Below are 10,648 nucleotides of genomic sequence, written 5' to 3' on the forward strand. Positions count from 1 at the left end.
CTTTGGCAATGGACTTTGACTCCAGCCCAAAAACTTCTTGTCCTTGATAGGGGACCTCCAACATTTCCTTGCTCTTAAATTGGATGAAGTAGGAAACATCTCAATGGTGATTTCTTAGCCAGATTTCTAGGGATGAGGCTTGGCCACCAACAATCTTGCATGCCGAGCTTTTGGAGAATTTCTTTAATGAAGTGTTGCTAAATTTTGATACTGTCGGTATTATGCTCATCCCGCACCACATGCATATACCAAGGCAAAATAGGGATCCTTCCACCATTGGTCATGTTGAACTCGGAGGAAAGTTCAATCTTAGCATGAAGGAGAAGGGCATGATTATTGCTAAGGAGTACTAGGTCATCGCACACACACATATGTGTGTGTATGTAAGTATGTTTCAAAAATTCTCCCTCTCCTTTCTCCATGTAAAGGGGTGGGGACTCTTCCTTTATCTTGTAATAGGCGTTTACATACACTAATGTAAACGCACACTCTCTCCTCCCACACAAACTATCTCCTATATAGAAATTCTCTCTCTCTCTCTCTCTCTCACACACACACACACACACACACACACACACACACACGATTAAATAGATTTACACACGTATATATAATTTTAATTAATTAAATTTTAGATTAAATTTTTAATGGTAGGGATGAGTGGTGAGGTGTGCTCACTCTAAAATAAATGCATCTTACACGTAATCTCTCTTTCTCTCTCTCTCTCTCTCTCTCTCTCACACACACACACACACACATGCACACCCTCTTTCTCTCACATACACATGAACACACTCTCAAATGTCGAAACTCTCTCTCTCTCTCTCTCTCTCTCTCTCTCTCTCACACACACACACACACACACATGCACATGTACTAATGCAAGCAGACACTTTTTCTCCCCAAACACTCTCACACATAGACTTCCATGTCTTTGTCTCTCTCTGTGTTTCTCTCTCTTTCTCTCCCCTCCACTCTCTCTCTCTCTCTCTCTCTCTCTCTCTCTCTCTCTCTCATACATTTATGCACACACACAAATATACTTCTTTCTCATGCACACACACACTCTCTCTCTCTCTCACGCACCCACATGTAAATATATATTATTTATAATAATATGTTTTATTATATTTAGAGACGTATACCTATATGTACATGTGCATTTATAAAATAAATAAACACATATACACATATAAAATTTAATTAATATTAAATTTTAATACGTGGGGATGCACGTTAAGCCAACGCCCTCCCTCCAGACCGCGTTGCAGAGGTCGTTGCCCTCCTTGATTCAAATTTGCGTTGCAACGTCTTCTCTACGATTTGAACGCGCGTCTCCTTTACCATTCGAATAGCTCGCTACTGCTCCTCTACTGCTGTGGTACCTCTCTCTCTCTCTCTCTCTCTCTCTCTCTCTCTCTCTCTCTCTGGGTTGAACCTGTAGAAGAGAAGCCTCCGGTCATATCTCATCGGATGAGAGGCAGCTCGCTACTACTGTGGTACACTTCTGTGTGTGGGATGAGCCTCCGGTAGTGTAAGGCTGTTTTGTTTGAGAGAGAGAGAAAGAGAGAGATAGAGAGAGAGAGAACAATTTGCCTTCGTAAGTTAGGGCCGCAACCCCCTTAATGTCTGTCAGAAAGACCCTAGAGGCTAGCGAGGTGGGCTGTCCAGGTTACCAACTACAGAGAAACATGTAGGTTGAAGTTAGAATTGAGGTATCATTGCCAAAGGATGCAGGATGGTGAAGAACGAGAGAGAGAGAGACTTCGAATCACTCTACTAATCCTCTTATCCTAACGATGGTATTGTGTTTGACCTGTAGGTATTGCTGCCTTCCCCTCTCTCTTGCCATTTTTGCAAGGTTTGCCTTGTGTGTGTGTGTGTGTGTGTTGGACGTTGATGTATGTGGTTGACAGGTATTGTTGCAAGGTTGGCCTCTCTCTCTCTCTCTCTCTCTATTCTAATGACTGTGTTTTGTTTTGTGTAGGCCGGCAGACTCTACACCTTTCGCCACCAAAAGGTAAGCTATTGTGCTCTGTCATTTTTTAAAAATTGGTTCGTGAGAGAGACATATGCGTGAGATATAATCCGGTTGTTAAAAAAAAAATCCAGAAGCGCCATATGCAACAGAAGTTTCAACGTGTAAATGATATGAATATGGTGGTGTCTGTGTGTTTGAGAGAGAGAGAATCTCTCCTAATTGGTTTTAAACGCAATATGTGTGTGTTTTTTAATCCGGAAGCGTCATATGTAACAGAAGATTCGACGTGTAAATGATATGAATATGGTGGTGTGTGTGTGTTTGAGAGAGAGAATCTCTCCTAATTGGTTTTAAATACATGTACACACATCTGGAGGCCGACAGTACGTGTACACACATTCATATCATGTGTGCATGCATATACCTCACGTGCATATATGTGTATGTATGTATGTGCATACATATATACCCCCTTATGTATGTATATATATGTACATATATATATACTCATACATATTATAAAAGTTTTATAGTATAATGTTTTTTAAATAGAGAGCAAGTCTTAGACTAAGCCATGAAGATGAGACCATTTCCACCCCCATTATCTACAAAGATTGTGGAATTTCATAGGAACATAGTAGAAGAGAAACACACAAATCTACATATACTTACATGCATGTACATACGTACATAATTACATAAATACATATACCTACACACACATACTCAAACATGCATGCATGCATGCATACAACCCACATGCATATATGTGTAGTATGTATGTACATACATATATACCCACCTACATATTCATACATATTATAAAAGTTGTATAGTATAATGTTTTTTAAATAGAGAGCAAGTCTTAGACTATTTTCACCCCAGTATCCATAAGAATTGCGGAATACATAAATACATAAATACATAAACTTGCATGCATGTACCTACACAGATTCAGGCATGCATGTATGCATGCACCCCACATGCATATATATGTGTATGTATGTATATGTCCATACACATATACCCACCTACGTTTGCAAGAGTTTGAAGAGAGTATATTATAAAGTATGTGTTATAAGGTTATGTGGTGTTGTGATTTGAATTGCATGTATATTTTTTACATTTGTATGTGCAATAACTTTGGCATGGAAAGGAGTATATATACAATGGATTTACAAGAATTTATCAATGGCAGAATATGGTGACACACACACATGTAGATACATGTATCACATAGATCACACATGGATACACATGCACAATCACATGCTAATTTGTAATAAAAGGAGAATATTATGATATAGCAATTTGTGGCATGACTCTTTCTTAATTTGATAGATAGATGTTGTTCATATGTATAGGTAGTCTATGTGTATACCAAGTACATTATATATGTATAGGTAGTCTATGTGTATACCAAGTACATTATATATGTATAGGTAGTCTATGTGTATACCAAGTACATTATATATGTATGTATGTATGTGTATACTTATGGATGTCTAGAGATAGATAAATTGATAGAAGATGAGACTATTTCCATAAGAGTGTATGTATGTATGTGTGTGTACTTATATACATACATGTGTGTGTGTGTGTGTGAGTGTGTGTGTGTGAGAGAGAGAGAGAGAGAGAGTGCGAACTAAAGTATTCGGGGACAAAAGCCATGGGATCACACATGCATGATCACACAAATACGTACATACACATACATAAGTACACAAATATATAATTATTGGGAATTCTACAAACATAAGTACACATGCATGATCACACAAATACGTACATACACATACATAAGTACACAAACATATAATTATTGGGAATTCTTTATTAAATCTGATATCTGGTGGACCCATAAGTTTAAGCCCTCTCTAGCTCTTCTTGATACAAAGGTCTCTAGAAGATTGAAAATAGAGGTCTAAGGAAATTAGGGGACATGGGGGGCTTTTCTCAAGCTGTGGCTAGAAAGAAATTGAGCAAATTATGAGGGACTTCAAACTACAGCAAATTGAGGTTCATATCTCGAGTTTAGTTCTAGATGAGATTGAGAAAAGCTAGTTTTCCACAGCATTTAATGAAGATTCTTGGTTTTAGGATTGGAGCTGGTTCAGATCTCGAGTTCAGTTCTAGATGAGATTGAGAAAAGCTAGTTTTTCCACAGCATTTAATGAAGATTCTTGGTTTTAGGATTGGAGCTGGTTCAATGGGGTTAAACATGACATAATCATTACTAAGACATTGTATGAAGTGATGTGCAAAGGGGAAATGAATGTTAAATATTGCAATAAAGTCTGGAGAGTAAGTTGGGATCTGAACACTTGGAAGAAAAGGTGGAACCTGATCTGGGAAGCTTTGATTCCAGTGAAATCTCAAACCTTTCTGTGGAGAGTATGTTTGCTGACTCTACCTCTTGGGTTTAAACTTCTCCAAAGGAATCACATTGCCGAGACATGCCCTAGATGTAAAACAGGTATTGAAGAGGGGAAGCATGCTTTTTGGGACTATCTTGCATTGAGGGGGTTCTGGGGGGGGATTGGCTATTGGGGAGAGTATACAAAGAGACAAATGGATTAAGCTAATATTTTGTATTATAAGATATTGTTGCGTGTGGGGTGGTTAGAATGAGTTGGACATTCAATAAAGAGACCAGTCATGGGGATAGAGGCTATTGAAATTATGTTCAAATGTGTGCATTTTTGCTCGTCTAAATACTATATTAATAAGATAAATAATAATAGGTATGTTGAGGCTATTCAAGCATTACAATCAGGGATTAGGTGATTCAGATCATTGATGATGAGATGTTAATGTATACTGGGATATCCTTATGCTGCTTGTTGCTGCTGTGTGGCAGGTATATACATGGGATGATGTCTAAGCCAAATCTCCCAAGTTTGGACCCAGAACTAGGAGATGGTACTTGAAGGAAAAACAGCCAGAAGAGATTTATGCCCTTGATTGAGAAACAGCCAGAAGAGATTTATGCCCTTGATTGAGACCCCTTGGGAAGAAGATGAGTAGTGAAGATATGGACCAAAGGGAGGGATGTTGAAGAACAGTCACCTAAATATTTCACCTTTGATGTGTTATTGACTGCTTGTATGCAGCTGGGTTTTCATTTCTTTGATGTGTTATTGTCTACATGTATGCAGCTGGGTTTTCATTTCTCTTGGGAAAAATCCTCTTGTATGGGAAGATGAAATGTGGATGTGAATTGCCTAATAGGAAGTGGGATTAAGGGATTTTGTAAAAAAAGTTGTGACTTTATTGTAGCTGTTAATATATTAATAAATTATTATTTCAAAAAAAAGATGCAAGGGGAAGCATGTAATTTAATGTGTTTACTATGTAAAACCATAGAGTTCATTAATAAACATATTGAATTATATACAATGTACGAATAGAGTTTAATTTATACTTTGAGGTTTGTAACCGTATTAGGACCTCAATGGAAGGCTTCTTGGGCCCTTTTATTTGGCAGTTTAAGGAGTCAAACCTTTTCTCTTAAGAAGAAACGTTTTCTAATTAGAAGCTTCAAAACGGCTACTTTATTCGAATTTGAATTTTGGGGGGAAAATGGAATTTAAAATCTAGCGGACAAAACCATATCATGTAACATATCTATGGAAAGCTCTTGATGCGTAGATCACGGATCTATAATCTCCGCTCAAATCGGAGCTTGTATGTAGAAGTTATGGAGGTCCGAAAATTGTAAAATTGCCTCCCCCCCTTTTTGGGGGAAAAAGTGCACCCTTTGACCACTCTTACACCTCTCTTACAAACCCAACATTTCAGTCCACATGGCAACCCCCCATTTGGCTATTCCTTAATCACCTTGATTAGGCTTGGGCAAATTAAAGGGCCCAAGAAGACCCCATTCACTTCCTAATGCCTTTGTAAGTCGTTTTGTATCTAAATGTTTATTGTGTTTTATTTGTCTTAACGAGTACATACTCACACAAGTCACGGAGGGTGAGATCGGGTGGAGAGTCAAGTGAAGTTCTTCAAGCTCACCCTCATAAGTAAGTGACACATCATGAATCATGAGGGATCTATGGTTGGAAAGAGGGGTCGAGATCAGGATTTGATCAACACCGTTGGATTTCCAAGTGAACTATGGGTGAACTAAGGGGTGAAACTAAGGGTGAACTCGCGGGTAAAGTAGAGGTGAACTAGGGAGAGCTTTTTTGGCAAGAAAGTGAACTAGGGAAACATTTTCCAATAAGAAAGTGAACTAGGGAACAAAATATCAAGATTTAAATTTAAACACACTCTCCACAACCTGCTGGAAGGTATAGCATAGTGGTTAGATGTTGAAAGCTTGAGTAGCTAGTTCCAAGTTCAAATCCTCTTTTGCATTGAGCTCAACCCCTCAAAAACTTTCTAAGTCCCAAAAATCCCCATGGTATACCCTGAGTTCACCCCTAATTCACTTGCCTGACAGGAATCCGACAGTCCAAATTAGGCCAGATCGCGACGCCCCTTTTCAACCCTTACATCCCTCGTGATTCATGATGTGTCATTTAGTCCCGTGTGGCAAGCCCACCCCTGCCACGTCGATCATTGCCACCTGCGCCACCGCTAGCAAGCAGGCGGAGTACCTGGCTCCGCTCTACCTCTGGTAGCGTAGGAACCTCTCCAAGCTGATCACCTGCAACACGGCTTCCGTGGATCGGACTGCCTAAGCAATTCGATGTAGATGGGCCTTCGCCCTTGTTGGTAGCACTCCTTCACGTGCTCCAGCTCCTCCAAACCTAAGGGGAACGCGCTAGTGTCCCGCTCCTTCAGAATGCTGGAAGCGTTGAGATTGGCGTTGGTGAGCAGGTTGGCTGTTGCTAGTAGCAGCCCGCTAGGCTAGGCTAGACGATGATCGAATACTGCTACGTTTCTTGACAGCTTGGAAGATGGACGTAGAAAAGGAGAGGCCTAACTACTGACCTACGTAGTACATGGGCTTTTCCCCAGCCTTCTAATGCATAACCAAGCCCTATAATGCATATAACAGTGGGTTAGTTCATAGAATTGTTAATTTTGATTGAACATTCTTATGAAGTTACCCTCGTTAAAAAATTTGTGGATGGTTATGAAGCGATATTATACATGTAACAATCGATTCTACGCTCTAATTATACGATGACAATTTGGACTGTTGTTTTTGCTGACAAATGCTTGAGGAGGAGGAAAGTTTATGGTTGAGAGGTAGCATAAAGTCTCCTCTTAAACATACAAGGAAAAAATATTTGCAATGTTTAAAGTGTCGTGAATGGCTTCTCTTTTTACTGCCACACAACATGGAAGGTTGACTTTAATGGGCTAACTATTGTGCCTCGTTGCTTCTACTTCGAATCTTTGAAATATCAATGCCGTCGATGTTACGATCTGGAGTTTTATTATTATGCTAGGTTGATCTTTTACCCTGATACATTCTTGCAATTCAACACAACAATAGAGGCAAGTTCACAGTTTAAGAGCATGGCATAATCAAAGGATTAACCACATGGGTTATGAAGGTGAGTCACGTTAGAGAAGGGTGAAATCATGGTAATGTGGCTACCTTTTTAGCAAAAAAAATATAGCACACACCATAGTATAAAAAAGAACCAAAAAAAAAAACTTATAAAGTACATTTCAAATACTCATAGCTAAAAAAGGATGTTCGTTGCATGACGAGTAAGCATGCCACTACTTTGTAATAACTGAAAGTTTGATGTGCCATTTCTACTAGGAGCTCCATTTGTACACAGGTCAAATTCTTGTGCACCACAAAGCTAGAAGGTGCTATAGCAACCAAAAGGTTCATGCATGATGTTATGTGCTATGTAACATAAGAGTATGTGTTATATACCAACATAATTGTTGGTATATAGCATATAACCTATGGTAGATAGCACATAACCTCTGGTATATAGCACAGAAACTATGGTACTTGGTAACTCAAAGATTATGTGCTATGTAGCATGGATAATGTCCTTTGTAATACATAATTTGTGGTACATAGCATAAAACCTATGCCAAAGATTATGTGCTATGTATATGTAGCATGGATAATGTCCTTTGTAATACATAATATGTGGCATTTACCACATATTATGCTACGTAGCACTTTACCTGTGCTGAGCCTATGCTATATAGGAAATTATCTACTTTATATAGCCAATTAAACCCATGTAGCAAAGATTGTGTGCTATATAGCGCATATTCTATGCTATATAACATAATTGAACCTATTTACAAATATAATGTGCTACATAGCACATAATTTGTGCTGTATAGCACATAATCTTTGCTACATGTGTTTAACTATGCTATATAGCATAGATAATGTGCGATAATGTACTATGTAGGTTATGCAACAAAGCACATTATGTATTTTTATTTTTGGAGCCGGGGTGAGCCGTCCTTGGACTTGAATAATAGAGAAACATTTTTCCACAATATGCTATGCTATGCTATATGATGTGGTCACATTAGGTTTTGAATTCAAAACTGATATGTATGTAGGTTGCACTGCTCTAGAGACAAGCAAGCAAAGAAGCAGGCACAAGCGCCCACTCTAATTTTCATTTGCAGTTGTTGAAGTCTAGAGCTGATGAGTCCCATCCATCCATTGGTTGTTGAGGATATATGGCTGGTGAATTTCTAAGTGATTGTAGTCATTATTATTCAGCATGCATTTGTTGCTGAGTCATTGGAGGTACCATTTTCTCGTCTTTACTCATTGTAGAAACAAACAGAGAGATTGGTAAAATGTAGAGTGCCATTTTAAGAAGATGGTCTTCTTTAAAGACTCATGTACCATTTTCCAACCCTGCAATAATATAATGACGATGGATTGGAAATTGAAAAGCAAGAACTATTGTTTCATAAAATATTTTATGGAAGTTATACTAGTGGTCTCCGAAGGCACTGCAGGTATTGTGACATCGATGCACATTCAAGATACGCTGATGATGCATACATACATACATAGGCAGGGAAGCTTGATGATGCGCAGGTTGGTTGGTTGGTTGGGCCTCAGCAAGCGCGAATGCATTCATTATACACGGGTAGGGAGGGAAAGTTAAGGCAGGCAGGCAGGCAGGCAGGAAGGCTGGCTGATGTGATGTATAGGCAAGCTAATAATGTCAATGCACATGCAGGGAACCTTAATGAGACAGGATAGATAGGCTGATGATGATGATGATGATGATGATGATGATGAGGCAGGCAGGCAGGGAACATTGACTAGGTAGGGTAGGCTAATGATACCAGAGGTTAGGGTAGGGTGGTAGAGTGTGCAAACTGAAATAAAATAAAATGAAAAAAATCCTACTAGAAGGAAAGGATGTGGTACCACCAGTCGGTCTTAAAGGCCTAGCTTTCTATAGCGCATTAGCGCACATGATGATGTGATCGTGTAGTGGGCATGATGATGATAGGCGCCCGCCTTGTGGTTTGTATATGTATTCTGCTTCCTATGAATTGTTTGCACCTACTTTGCCACCTTGAAGTACAAGTTCCAATCTTACATTTTGGTGTATACAAAAATGTAATATCTCTATTGGATAGGAGCTCCTATTCTGATATAATTGCTATCAAAAGTTTATATTTATGTCTCTGATGTATATTGTTCTATGATATTGCGCAACATATATTCAATCTCTATGAATAGATAAAGTGAAGGATGGTAGATTAAAAGAGTAAAGTACTATGATGTAATATAAAGTAGTGGAACAAAGCAAATATGCACCCAATGTTCAACAATGTAAATAGTGTGTTTTAATTATAGTATATTTTGAAAAAAGAAAAGATACCATAGTTACACATTCTATAATTAAGTAGTTCTTCTTGCTTATAAATTCACGTGCTCTGTTCCATGGAAAGTGATGAAGACACGATGTCGGACAATTCGACGGAAAGTGATAAGAAATTGCGGGCATATCGGTATTGGAAAGAACACACACAAGCGAAGATGTATGATCCATCAATTAGCATACCAATGTTAATAAGCATGGACTAATATTTGTGTTGGCGCTGATTAGATGAATCCTTTTCAATATAAATGCTCTTGCAATGAAAGCACGAGAGAAGTAGGTTACGGGCGGGTGCTCGGCAGGTTAGAGCTGAGATCATGATTAGGAAGAGGATTTGTGATTAAGAAATTGATGTAGCTATGGACATTATTTACATAATTATGGTGGGTGCTCTGCAGGTTAGAGGTGAGATCATGATTAGGAAGAGGATTTGTGATTAAGAAATTGATGTAGCTTCGTCCACCTAAGAGCTGAAGCGTGCTTGTGCAAGTGCACTGATGTGCTTGTACAAATTCACCCAACGTGTTGTTGATGTAAAGTTTGCTAAAGGTGGGTGTGGGAAGGGAAGTTGGCGGAGGAGGTTCATCTGAGAGAGGTGGGAGGGGTATGGTATGGTATATTAATTAATGCCCATGCATAACGGGCATTAATTAATACACCATCAATAAAAAGACTGAATATACACCATCAACAAACTATCACTCTTAATAAAAAGCAATTAAGAGTGATAGTATTTTTTAAAACCCGATGAAGGATGTAATCATTGGATTTGGTTTTTTGAATAAAATATGATGACAGGTTTAAGAGTTTATGGCTGAGATGTGCCTCACATTACAGTCTCATATGGCAATGCATTGTATATACCTTC

At 38.7% G+C, this 10,648-nt stretch overlaps 1 long non-coding RNA gene across 1 annotated transcript; it reads left to right on the top strand.

The window, feature by feature from the left end:
• Positions 1-1,244: 1,244 nt before the first annotated feature.
• On the top strand, positions 1,245-5,224 carry LOC147633657 (uncharacterized). Its single transcript, XR_015266857.1, has 3 exons — positions 1,245-1,381; positions 1,988-2,020; positions 4,842-5,224. It is a non-coding gene; the product is annotated as an uncharacterized LOC147633657 (long non-coding RNA).
• Positions 5,225-10,648: the final 5,424 nt, after the last annotated feature.

Source organism: Cibotium barometz, chromosome 11, assembly GCF_041138505.1.
Source record: "Cibotium barometz isolate CiBa-2024 chromosome 11, ASM4113850v1, whole genome shotgun sequence".
Lineage (NCBI taxonomy): Eukaryota > Viridiplantae > Streptophyta > Polypodiopsida > Cyatheales > Cibotiaceae > Cibotium > Cibotium barometz.